Source organism: Camelus bactrianus, chromosome 2, assembly GCF_048773025.1.
Source record: "Camelus bactrianus isolate YW-2024 breed Bactrian camel chromosome 2, ASM4877302v1, whole genome shotgun sequence".
Taxonomy (NCBI): domain Eukaryota; kingdom Metazoa; phylum Chordata; class Mammalia; order Artiodactyla; family Camelidae; genus Camelus; species Camelus bactrianus.
This window is the reverse complement of record NC_133540.1, coordinates 77,552,442-77,566,978: the sequence shown is the minus strand read 5'-3', so window position 1 is coordinate 77,566,978 and position 14,537 is coordinate 77,552,442. Positions and strand designations below refer to the sequence as shown.

Genomic DNA, 14,537 nt, shown 5'->3' with positions numbered 1-14,537 from the left:
ATACTCCAATATCAGTGTTTTTATATCACTTTATCAAATACTACATGACATTCCAATGCACTCACTAAGAAGTGAATTTCTTACATCAGGTCTAGTAAATGGATCCTGATAATACTTTTCTTATCAAAAATTAAGAGTTTTTAAGTGGGCTTATGATGTAACAAAGTCATTTATAATTAGAGAAAAATATCAGCAGTGACTGCAGGATTCTTTCCAATTATGGATTTCCTAGTGCTTGAATTAAGACTTGTTTGGCTCTAAAACAAAGTAGACTAACACACTCAGACTATGTCTATCAATATTTCTGGACTAGAAAGCTCATATAATTCCAGGATTCTTGGTAAGCTGTCTGACTCTTTTACTGGCAGAGTCTTCTTCTAGGAGAGTGAATTTATTATTACAAGATGATTGCTTATTTTCTGTTAAAGTAATCTTCCGTCTTCTACCCATGTTGTAGTTTTCTTTTAAGGAAAAAAACCAAAACAAAACAAAACAGGGAAATTATGGTATGTGAATGAGTATGTGTTCATCTGCACTATTCTTTTTAAACTGAAAGCTAAAAGATTCTAATGTGATTTTTTTGGTAATCTGATCATTTTCCTCATTTGTCTGAGGCTTATTATGTTTATCTGTGGATGACTACTGTAATATTTTCAGTACTACTTATTAAAAGTCATCTCTTGAAGTCTTGCTCAATATTTGTAATTAACTTCTTCATTACCATAAGCATGCTGCTAAGCTACACTACTGTCATAAAATTTTTAAATGAATAAACAAAATCATGTAATATAAACAATGACACAGCTGCTCATTGTTTATACAGCTCAGCAAATAATGGCCAAGTGCTACACACTGAATTAGTGAATATTATTCCTCCTCGTTAATGGAAGAAAGGAAACTAGTATAAGCAAAGCATGTCAAAATAGCAGGGAGCTCACATATTTAGGATGCAGCCAGCATCGCATCTCTATCTATAGTGCCCATCGATACTCTGCCAAATGATAACTATGTCCTACTCATTCCATTTCAAGCAGTATAATCAGTCCACTTTAACACTAAAATGAATTGCTTTGGAATTTAAAAGGCTCAATTCCATCACTTATTCATTCTAATTAATTTAAGATCTTGAGTACAGAGCTAGACACAAAATAAAGAATTCAATAAGTATTTGTTAACAGAACAAATTATGTAAATTTTTTAGCCTTATTATATAAAATAATTAAGGAAAACTAAAAGGCCTCTGAATTATCTCAAAGAGAATATACCTAGAATCTAAAATAGGTAATTATGATGGCTATTAGTGAAACAAGACTTTCAGATTTCCCATCTTTTAGATTTTTCCATTTTCCTACAGTTTAGAAATGCAAAAAACTCCCAAGGCTTGAGTGAGGCTTCATATTATTTTATTGCTTTTACTATTTCATATTTTAAACAGAAATAATAGGAGAATTGCCTTACATCCTAATTGGAACAAAGGACAGTGTAAATAAATAAATAAAACTTCATGCAGCAAAATGAATAACTGCATTTTTTGCTCAAAATTGGGGGAAGAGATGGTGTAGTATAAAACTAAAAGAATTAGAGGAAACAGAACAAAAGATCTTTAGAACAAACAAGTACTACTTACCCTAATCACTAAGCCAAATATTTCTAGGGATAACTCTAATGACATATTTTTTAAAAAGGTGAAGGGAGAACTTAACATAAAGAAAAGTTTCTCTTAAAAATAGTTATTTCATTAAGTGAGTCAGCACTTTCATGCAAAATTTTAATTTAGAAATCAAAATGATATAAATTTTTTGAGTTCCCTTTAAGTATATCTGCATATTTAATTCAGCAGATTCTCATTTGAAAAACGTGCTTTTAAATTTTACATTCTTATTAGGTCAAAGCCACCAGATGTTTGTCTTAAAAGAGGATAGTGAGAGCAGCAGGGGGCCGGACCAAACAAAGGTTACACATCAGCCTGATTGAGGATGGGCATGTTTTCTGCATCCACTCAGATCTCAGCTGGCAGAGCTGAGTGCCATTCACGCTGGCCTTGAGTAGCCAGAACAAATGAACACACTCGGAAAGAATGATTGGACTCAGGCAGCAAAACAGCATTTCAAAACAGCTTGTCATCTGTCCTTGTTTAGGAAAGTCAGCAGGAATGGACAGAAGAAAGAACTAACACATATTGCAGACTATATGCTAGTATACTTGGAAAATTATGCACATATATTAAAAATTCAGAATTCTTCCTACCCCCACTTTTGAATATGAAACATATCTTAGCCTTAAATTATAAGCAGGGAAGTATGAGGTGGTTCATGGTGAGCATGGGATTCTGCTGGTGACTACATTCCTTCAATTACAGTGAAAGTTCTAATTTGTTTTCCTGCCCATTTTCCACCTTTTTTGTTTGTTTCTCAACACATGAAGAGACCATGAGCCGTTGTGAGACACTGCATGATTGTCTAGCGTCTCCTTGCTCTTCTCACTGTGTTAATTTATTCCAGCTATTCAAGGAGATGAATGACACCTTGCATGCCAGGACCACCCTGAGAGGGGATATGTCCATCCTGTATCAGGCTCCTGTTCTTTTCTGTCAACCACACAGATAGTAATTCTATGAGGACACAAAACAGGGTCATTTAATGAAACAAAGTGATGCATTCACTGCCAGAACAGCCTTAGCCCAGAGAGGAGGGAGATAGTTGTATGGCTCCACAGATTCTTAAAGCATTAAGACAATATTCATGCTAAGATATAATCTTATTTAAATGTCTGAAAATCTACAGTGATTTTTTCCAAACCAAGAATCACCTGTTTTTTAAAATATTCTGAATGTATTAACTTTCTATTATTTAATAAATATTTTTAATATTTAATATATTTTAAATATAAGGGCCTCAACTTCATATACTGAATCAACATCTTAGGGCTGTGATTTGAAAGAGACAGAAAACCTTCATTTTAACATGCTCCCCTCAGTGATTTATAAAACCTCTGTGTAGTAGACATTAGCTAAGGGATTGGGAAACAAAGGCAATCAATAAATATCACAGAAATGCAGAGTGCAAAAAAGTAGCTTAATGCTGCTATTACATTCTGTAGTGTATACTAACTAGCCTCGTATACATAACCTAGGGGTTATGGCCTTCATAATAATTCCCAAATTTAGCAGCCTATTAAAAATAGATTACTGAGATTCACCCCCAGTTTCTGATTTAATCTGAGGTGGGACATGAGAATTTGCATTTGTAACAAGTTCCTGTTGGACTACACTTTGAGGTCCATTATCTTATGTAGCTTAGGAATCACTTGCCTGTAACCTATTTGCACATACTTAAGGTTTGCCATACAAAGAAATATAAAAAGAAGCTTTTAATTCACCAAAGTACTTAAACCCACTGATCGCTAGAACAAAATTATTTGCCTCCTAAAGTAATTACATAAAATTGCAGCAAAATACTCAAATACTTTCTCTATGAATGGTTTTTAATACCATTACACCAGGATAACGACCATTAGAACTTCTCTCTCATCAAAAGTATTCATTAGATATCTTATTTTAATGGCTAATATTCAATGTTTAAATAACCATACCTACTCCTTTCTAGGAAATATAAGCATGACCATAAAAATGCAGAGTTGAATAAAAAAATATTGAATATTTCAGATGGGCAAATTTACCTCTTTTACTGTCAAAGCTAAAAGTGAAGTATTTAAATTTCCTCTCTGATTAGAATGGATAACTCTCCCTTCATTCAAATTAAATGCCAGCATATTTAAAGTCATCGTTTTCTTTTTATGTTTTTTCCCTTTTCAATTTTTATCCTTACAAAAAACTGGTGAAAACTGATGTTTGAAGTGTTTAAAACTCAAAATCAACAGAAAGCAACACTAAAGCAAACAATACAATAGCTTTGTAATCAAAGGATAGAAGCAAATTTTCTACGAATATGCAATACCTTTAAAGAACAGCAAATTTTCTTCCTTAGCAAAGTTAAAATAGCTAGAAACAGTAAGGCTCTTCTTACAGTTTCATTCTCTCAATAAGACTTTGGCACATTCTTATTTCTGTGTCCTGATCACAAGGAGGTGGTAATTAGGGAGTTGGATAACTGTGCTGAACACAATTAGAAGGCCTTTATACATTTCATCACAGGATTCTAAACAGGTGATCAGTACTCTAGTCATGTTGGAATAGTAGCATAATTTTCAGAACTTTATTTCACCATTTCAAAGACTGAACATATTCACTAAAGAAATCTGGGAAAACCCAGAAAAGCTCAAATCTGAACCATTAAGAAATTAACTACCACTAAAACTTGGATCCTATGCTTGTTAAAATATGTACTAGGTATAATAAATAGGCCTATTCTACGTAAGTCATTTTTTGAAAGGTTTTTATAAAAATTTTCAAACATAAACAAGAGTAGAGAAAATGTATAACGACTTAAATTCTAAATTATTTAAACCTGCTTTTTTAAAAAAAAAAGCAACATGTAATGAATATTTCTCATATTATTAAATATTCTTATACCACAGAACTACTTTAATTGTACTGCAGAGGTACTTAATAAGTGATCTAATAATTGTAGTATGTACAAGTTTAATGGAAAGTAAAAATCAATATATTCAAGAAGAATACGTGTGTTGTTTGGGGGAAAAGTTCTCATGGAAAGAATTTATCTAGACAAATAACTACAGAATTCTCCTTTTTTAATACAGAGTTGTATCACAGATATTACATTCGATTTACATGAATTCAAGTAGTTCTGTTATATAATTGAATATTGTAAAATTATACTTTGTAAAGGTTCTTTTTATTATGTACAATACACACTGTACAATAATACATAATGCTATCTCTGTACTCTATAGGGATACACTTTAAAAAACTCATTGTATTTTATAAACCTAAAGGAGTTTCAAAGTAAGTTGATTATATTTAATTTTTACTTTAAGAGATGACTTTACAGACTCTAACCCCAATATACAATTCAACTCACTAGACAATTATTTTTATATTCCTTATGTGGCATTCTGAAATTCAATGCTTTTATGGCACATATCTCTTCTGATTGATTTATTTTTTTCAGTTGTAACTCACGGAACTAAAACCTTCACTTCATTCATGTATAAGCCTTCTTGTTCACTGTTAGGTTTAGAAAATTTTAGCTTTTCCACACTTGCAAAAACTGGGCACTCGAACCTGTTGCATGGTATTGTAAATCCTTAATTCTGGAATATGATCAGCCAACTCAGAAGCCTGTTTATTCCCTGAAGTTCCTTGCCATGGTCCTGAAAGCTTAAAAATTATCGTTATACTAAAAGCTGCCATAGGAATCCAGAATATATGGCAGGTCAATCTATTTATCCTTGGGAACATTCAGTGAAAGTTCAGTGAGGTTCTCAAGAATTGTTTAATATGTACATAGCTGAACCACACGATTGTTACTATTACAGGTTATACTCGATGAAAATTTCAGACTAAAATTTTCCTTTAAGGACAAAAGAGGGCTTCTTCTAACCATGTAATGATTTCATAGAAAGTTATAGGAGTTAAAGATTGTTAGTGCTTTGGGAAATTGTCATCCTGGCTTCTTTGAGTTGTTATAGTCAGCTTGAGGCCAAATGAAGTAATATTACTAGAAAGGACAAATTCCTGTATGAGATCTTTTCTCACTTACCATTTCATGGGCACCAGTACTTGACTTGGTGTATTTCTTTCTAAGGGCTGAGTGATCACATAATGTTTCCCTCTACCTTCAGCACTGACCAGGACTTTAAAACTCTGGTGCCAGTGCAAATAGCTGTCACATTCATATCTCCTATTTCAGCTGCTAATATTATTAGTCACCTGGGCAACAGCACACAGACCTTGCTCTGTCTTTCTTCCCTACCCCATCCCGTATCCTTCTACCTCCTGAGGGACAGTTCAGTCCACTCCTCTTACACATTACTGTAAACATTGCTATAGTGAACACCCTTTTACAAGTCTCTATGAATTTAAGTTAAGAAAGTTTCTCCAGCAAGAAAACCTAGAAGTGGATTTACTAGTATAAAAGGTATGCCAATCGTCTAGACATAGGATCTACTAGATATTGCCAAGCTGCTCTCAAAAGTGGCTGACAATAATTTGCATTCCAACCAGCAAGGTATTAAGTATTCCACACTTTGTCCTTAATTTTATCTTTAATCACTTGATACCTCAGTGGTAATTCTTTAAATCAATCTTGGAAAATAACGTAACATTTTTAAATGCACGTTCTTTCATCACCTTCCCTTTGAAGAAAAAGAACTCATTCATTTTTTGTCCATTTATTTTTAGGAAAAAATATTATTTCTCTCATTTCTCACCTCACTAACTCCTTTCTTTTCTTTATTCATTTTACATTTTCACCATTTTGCTAATCTTGCTCATAGATAGTTACCATAAAACTATCCAAAACATCTGGATTAAGAAAATGGAAATAATACAAGTTAAGTAGAATTAAATCTAATAAAAAAATCCTGTCTCCAAATCTCTAAAGTCTTTCAAATTGCTGAGGATTTCTGCAAAAGTTTCTAAGCCTTCAAGTCCTCCAATAATTGTATCTGTTTATTCAAGTATTTCTAAGAAAACACACACACACATACACACATACTCCACATAAAATCCATGCACCATTATATCACATTCTATTGTATGTCTGTGTGTATTATAATTTTTTCCATTATAAACAGTGTTTCAGCTTCATGAATAATCAAATAAACCTGGGCTTCTTTGAAGCTCACATCTACATTTATAAACTGGGTTTCTCTGGGCAGATGACTTAATATTTCAGAGTCTTAGTTTCCACATCTGTACGTCATAGTATTTTTTAAGGTTTAAGGCATGTATATGAAACCTAGTGCAATTTGAGAGGGATGGCAGGTGCTTTTTAATACCAGAAGCTGCTTGCTTGTCCTTACTCTAATGGAAGGTTGATGTGGTCTTGCTGCCTTGTATTTGCTACTTCGTTTTAACGGCTTTACTTACATTCTAGTACATGCACATTGCCTTCCTGATTTCCCTGAGCTCCTTAGCTATGGCACCTGTATTCCTTTTAATTACTGATGGAGGCAATATGAGATAGCAGAAAGTCAGAGACTAAGATTCTACCTGTAACTCTGGACTATGTATGTGACATTTGAGTTACTTTCCTTCTCTGATCCTAAATTTCTTTATCTGGAAATGAGGATAATGCATTCTTTGCATGATTTTTGTTATGATTAAATTTGATAATTGATGTAAAAGACCAGAAAAGAAAACATTCAATAAACAGTAGCTAATAAGTGCTACCATTTTTTGACAGCCCCCCTTCTTTCCTCTTTCTGTTTCTTCTTACCGGTTTTTCACTATTCTATAAATAGTGCCTGCCCTGTCCATAGTTGTAACTACAGAGCACAGCACAGTGCTTGGCCTCAGCTACCCAAAGACTTGTGTCCTGAGTAATGAAAGGAAGAAAGGGAGGGAGGAAGCAGAGGGAAAGAGGAAGTTAAGAATCTCTCAGTCATTGGACTTCTGACTTAAGCCCAGTTTGGCTCCTTGCTTCTGCTTTCTACAGCATGTCTGATTTTGTGCCTGAATTTCACTATTCATCTTGACATTTTTTAATATTTCTAATTCTACCTTTAAGCTTCCTCTCCACTAACCATTACTACTATTTCTCTCAGTGGGCTTCTCTACAAAATATAAAAGCCTAATTTTGTTGCTTAAAATGTAAATGTGTCTGTTATACAGCAAAACTATCATAGATATTGAAAAGTTAGTTTTAAAAATTAAAAAAGTTATTATTATTGAATTAAGTGTTTCTAAATAAAGTGCTTTTTTTATCAAAGGCAAAAGTATCTTCAAAGGCATTTCTTATTTAAAAATTATCATAAGAGTTACTGCATTTATCATTTTAACATTCACAACCTGTGTTTCATTGTATAGCAGTTTTGGGAAATAGTAGAGACTATTGTGCATGTAACAGCGATATAGAAATCTTTTTCAATTTAGCAATTTAGGATTAAGTGTAAAAGTACAAAACCTGATTATCTTAATAACCATGGTCTATGTGTAAATCTGATTAGGCTTGTGGAATTCATTGTTTTTAGGTATTACCTGATGGGCAAGTAGGAATGCTTTGGGACTAAGTGATTGTAAATAAATTTCTATACTTTAAGCATAAGATATAATTCTGTCATACAACCCATAAATACCTCTTTACTTTCATTTGTATCTTTTTTGTAGAATTGTTTTTTCTAACATTAATTTAATCCAAATGTTAAATCTAAAATCCAAATGTTAAGGCTAAATATTTCAGTCACATGATACTTCAGAGAGAAAGTGCTGGGTAATTTTAATTTGTATCTTCACTGGGGTAAGTGGATGCACAGAGTTTGGCCATGAATTTGTACTATTGAAAGGTATGAAGAGAAACAGGCAGAATGCTTATTTGGTAAACAAAAAAGGGTATTTCTTCACTTGTTTTCAGAGAAATCTGACAACACGTCTCATCCTCTTAAAATTATGCAGCATGGTAGATTTTACCTGTCATTTAGGTATCTTAAATTTTTGGTCATTCATCATTATTATCTGAGAATTTGGCTTTCTGACAGAAAAGTAGTTACTAAGAGGGAAATACCCTTGTGCTTAAATTCATACTTTTGCTTGTCAACTTTATTCTAAGGAATTTGAACACTGCCTAAAATTTTAACAGAGAAATAAAGCAAATGTCCGACTTTGCTATATAATGAAGTCAATTCTCACTTATCTGTGCCAATACGGGTAGAAGCAGCATATTCTAAAGTGCAACCCCTTGATAACCAGAAATCTCATTTGAATCAGTATCGCCAACCCCGACAAGATGTGCTAATAATGAGCAGCTCAACTATTTCAGTTCCACCTGCCTGCCCTCTGGTGGATGTGCTAATGAGCAGTGAAGTGGCTACAGAAAGGACAGCTGGTGGAAGTGGGAAGCTTATTCACAAGTAAGTCATCTTTTGACTGTGAGCTACAAGTAGAAATAATTTTGATTACTGTTCTAATAATTGTAAATTTATCTGGGACATCACTCTGTAACAAAAATGAATAAATCAGTAGCAGTGAACCTTTTTATCCCTTGCAGTTTGTTTACTTTGTAAGGAAGGACACCTAGAGATGTTGGATGAATGGCTAACACTGGGCTCACTGTAAAACGCCAGGTTCAGCTTTGTCTTGTACAGGACTGTGATTTTGATATTCAAACCCTGAAAAACAGAAGGTGCCATTCTGGAAAGGTTTAGCCTTCAATTATGAAGAAGAAAAACACAAGAAATATAAAAACAAACATCAGAGAATTCAGCTGATGTTAAGTGGCAATGGAATAGCTACTGCAGATTTTCCAAGTTTTGGCTGTGCCCTCTGAAAAATCACCAGCAACAGTGCCCCTTCAGGCAGCAGCTGTCACTACAGGCAATGAAGAAGCACTAGAGAGAAAAAGAGGGGGGCGCCTCTGCAGACAGGCAGAGCTGATGCACAAAAATACAGACCTAGATGAAATTTGCAACAAGTAGCTATTTTTTCTTTTTGTAAAGTTCACTCAGCTACTAAGATAGAAGTAAATTAAGCTTTAGAGATAATGTGGCATCTCAAGTGGAACTGTGAAGCAATCATAACCCAAAGGCTGAGGACAAGTTTGATTTAAGATCCCACTACTTTCAGGATTTATTTTGTGACTAGGGTGCACCATACTTAACTAAAACGTTCAGGAAGCGAATTCGGCTACCTATTAAACACGTGACAGTTTCAAAATGTTCAAGATTCTCTGCCCAGCACTCACATTACTCAGCTGTCAAAGTAAAGGGCTCAGATATATGATGTGAAAATTACACTTTAACAAGGTGTCATGTGTGTTTAAAGTTCTTATTCATCACTACATAGCCACAGCTTTTACTGGAGCCACAAATGCATTTAATTAGCATATTATAAGGACAGAAGGTTCACCTTATCTGCCTTATTAAACTGTTATGTGTAGGCTTTTCATTGTTGTTTTAGATTCTACTATCTTCAGCATTTATAAGAATGATTGCATTTACATAATCTCAAATGGCTTTCAAGAAAATGTGGATTGTGTTTGGGAAGCAGAAGAGCAGGCAGCAGACGGTAGCTCTGTGTTCTCATAATCTGTTGTTCATACTGATTGCTTGATGTGTTTCTCTAAGTCTCAACCAATAGATTTTTAGGCCTGTTAAGACATATTAATTTAAGGAAATTTTTGGAGCTGGGCTTCTCTGTATATTCTTATTATCAACCTGACCCTACTTCTTCCTTCAGTAGAAAATAGTGGAAAATATCTGTATATTTGAAAATGAAAGTTTACATTGTTCAGTGGACAGTTTAGAAACAAAATGGAAGTGAAAGAAAATACCTCATATCTCCTATCTATTAATGAATAATGAACTCAGCACAGGTGGTTTGTGAGAGAGGACTCCACAGTGAAAGTCAGTCAATACCAGTCACTAAAGGCAAGTGAAGGAACTATTTGATTCCCCTACACCAGATGTATCAGGATAGCAGGTAGAATTTTAGAATTATGATTCCAACATAAGAATCACTCAAATAATCTGTAAAAGAGCTAATTGGAGGTTTTTAATGTATATTTTACAACAGATAGTCAATTGAAGATAATGAAGAATGTGTCCATAGTTTATATCATATTTTATAAGATAAGAGAAAGGCTCAGTTAAAAGTACATTTGAAGAAAATTCTAGATTTGATAGGTTTCTGCTCAGGAAAAAAAAAAAAAAAACAGAGGAAGCATGTTCACGTTTACTTTGACCTCAGATGGTATTGCTTACAAGCATTTTTGATACAGGTATCCAAAACGGAATCTAAACTGCAGTAAGACCACGCCAAAGTACTAGCTTTCTAACTGAGCATTCATGCATGAAAATTGATACTTTTTCTTGAGATTATATCTACAAATTTAATACAGGTGAAATCTCTCTCTTTGCAAAACAGAAAGGTTCTTCATTTTCAATTAAAAAGAGTAAAAGCTGAATGTCCTGGCTTATGTTTGGAATTTGTTTCCTAAAGCTGAACTTTATTATTTCTCAGTGTTTGCCACTTTAATAACATCCTTTTAACAAATATGGGCACTAGGACAAGTGGGCAAGATGGCTCATATTTTAACTCCCATAAACAAATAAACAAAATTAAATGAATGGTATAATTTCCCTATGTTCACAATTACAATGAGTATCATATATATGTTACACACATATACTTTTATTAATGTATGTTAGAAATATTTTTTGGCAAGTCTCTAAACACATATGGCTATTGTATCATCTTTTTCTTTAAGGAAAATTTAGAAAAACTAAGCTAAGAATTTGCTTTGCCCATCAAATCAAAACCTGGAATGCTAATGGATTTTAACCTATCTGTTGTCCTAAATAAAAATAATGCATGATCTTTCCAATAAAAAAATTAAAATGCTACTGCTCCTTATTTACTAACATCAAAAGGTATTAGTTATTATGTATTATTTCTTTGGAGGCAATTAGAATTTACTCCGGATCCACAAATGACCCCAAATTGCCAAAGCAATCCTGAAGAAAAAGAACAAAGCTGAAAGCATAACCCTCCCAGACGTTAGGCAAAGCTATTATAATCTAAGCAGCATGGTATTGGCACAAAACCAGACATATAGATCAATGGGACAGAACAGAAAGCCCAGAAAGAAACCCACACATTTATGGTCAATTAATCTTCAACAATGGAGGCAAGAATATACAATGGAGAAAGGATAGTCTCTTCAACAAGTGGTGTTGGGAAAGCTGGATAGCCACATATAAATCAGTAAAGTTAGAACACTCCCTCACACTATACACAAAAATAAACTCAAAATGGCTTAGAGACTTAAATATAAGAAATGACACCATAAAACTTGAAGAGAACATAGGCAAAATATTCTCTGACATAAATCGTAGCAATGTTTTCCTAGGGCACTCTATCAAGGCAATAGAAATAAAAGCAAAAAAATAAATGGGACCTAATCAAAATTAAAAGCTTTTGCACAACAAAGGAAACCATAAACAAATGAAAATACAACCTACAGACTGGCAGAATAATATTGTATATGATGCAATCCACAAGAGCTTAATTTCCCAAATATACAAACAGTTCATACAGCTCAATACCAAAACAAACAAACAAACAAAACCCAAATGCTTAACATCATTAATTATTAAAGAAATGCAAATCAAAACTACAATGTGGTATCACTTCACACCAGTCAGAATGGCCATCGTGAAAAAGTCTACAAATAAATGCTAAAAAAAGTGTGGAAAAAAGGAAACCCTCTTCCTCCTACACTGTTGGTGGAAATGTAAACTGGTATAGCCACTATGGAAAATAGTACAAAGTGTCCTTAAAAAACTAAAAATAGACTTACCATATAATCCAGCAATCCCACTCCTGGGCATATATTCAGAAAAGACAGAAAATGTAATTCAAAAAGATACACGCACCCCAATAGCAGCACTATTTACACTAGCCAAGATATGGAAGCAACCTAAATGTCCATCAGCAGATTACTGGGTAAAAAATGTGGTATGCTGATACAAGGGACTATTACTTAACCATAAAAAAGAATGAATTATTGCCATTTGCAGTAAGCAACATGGATGGACCTAAGAATTAGCATATTGGGTGGAGCAAGCTAGACAGAGAAGACAAGTATTATGTAATATCCCTTATATGTGGAATCTAAAATTATAATACAAATGAACTTATTTACAAAACAGAAAGACTCACAGACATAGAAAATAAACTTACGGTTTCCAAAGGGGAAAAAGTTGGGGGGAAGAGATAAGTTTAGGAGTATGGTAACAGATACACACTACTCTGCATAAAACAAATAAACAACAAGGATTTACTGTATAGCACAGGAAACTATATTCAGTGTCTTGTAATAACCTATAACGGAAAAGAGAAAAAATATATATAATTGAATCATCTTGCTGTATACCTGAAACTAACACATATTATAAATCAACCATACTTTAAAAAAAAAAAAGGAAAGCAAAGAAATTACTCCAGTTCCAACTGAAAGTCAAAAAAGGCTAAGAACTACTCACCAATAGAATTTTCACTACCAAAATATGAATTTTGGTTTAACAATATCACAGATCTGAAAGAACTGTGTTCCCCAAATACTCCAGATGATTTACTCTTGCTTAGAGTTTTAACTGAAGGGTGTACTGGATTGAGAAACCTTACCTGTACAGAGGTGAGCCAGATACTGCACTTGGTCTAGGAGATTTTTGAAGGCTTATTAAGGAGAAGTTGTTTTTGCTGCTGTTGCATATTTAGGCTTCTCCTTCCACAAAAGCAATTCAACATAATATCAGCATTGCTGGCCATGAAAATAATTGCTATGACTTTGACAAAAGCCTCTCAGGGATTAGAAAAAAAATGCCACCCAATTTGACATTCTATCACAGTGAAAAGTGGAAAAGCATTCATTCATTCATTCATCCATCCATTCATTCATTCAACAGAGTTATTGAGCCTTTATTTTCTATATGCCATATATTACACTAGTGTTTAAGAAGGCAGAAATAACAATCAGATGAAAAATAACAAAAAGATGGGTAAGGCAAGATTATTAGCTACATTGCACTTAGAATCTAGTTGTATAAGAAGATATGTATATAGTGAAATATGTTGGTAAGCAGAACGGCATGCTAGTAAAAATACAGTAAAAGTAATGCCAAAAACAAGAAGTATTAACTTCAAGGAAAAAAGTCAACTTTGAATTCCTATGTTACTATCAAAATTAAGACACTTGTATCTTACTTTTCCATTATACTTTTTCATGAGGAACAATATTACTGCTACTTAAAATAATTTAACTTCTAAACTAAGATAATTCTGCTCAATTGTGTAAATAAAATTGTAAAAGATAAAGCAATTTGACTGTCTTTAAACAACATTAAAAGCAAACAGTATGTCCTAGAGAGGAAAAATAAACTTTTAAAGAATGGGAATTAAAACATCTCGAATGTATTTAAAGCTGTATTTTTCATTGCTGTTTCTTATAAAATTGAGCTCTATTTTTTCTCTTTATCAGTTATGAACATTTTATGTATACATCTATTAGATACACTCAGACATATGTACACTCAAGCTGACAATATTTGCAGTAGAGGTGGTCATACATGATGCTCTCTGTGAGTGGAATATGTTGGTGTAGGGTTCCTGAAGCATTATATCAAGCCAACCATTTGACATTTTCAAGTCAAGAGCATGTCTCAGGGCATGCCACAATTAATTAGATGGGATGGCATTCTATTTTTGCAAAGGTTTTGTTTACTTCACTACACAACGAACTAACCAGTTGATAATGAAAATGCCCTTCAAAAAAGGGCTGACGATTACAGACTAGCTGCACAGGGGAGAAAGAGTCAGTTTCTTATGCCTATACATTTTTACAGTTGAAAGTAATCAACAGTAGTATTTGTGCAGATGAAAAGACAATGCATAATTTTTG

General features: G+C 33.4%; 1 protein-coding gene across 11 annotated transcripts in view; it reads right to left on the bottom strand.

The window, feature by feature from the left end:
• Positions 1-14,537, bottom strand: part of ADGRL3 (adhesion G protein-coupled receptor L3) — an 822,802-nt gene that overhangs the window by 344,383 nt on the left and 463,882 nt on the right. The gene's annotated exons all lie outside the window — the stretch shown is intronic.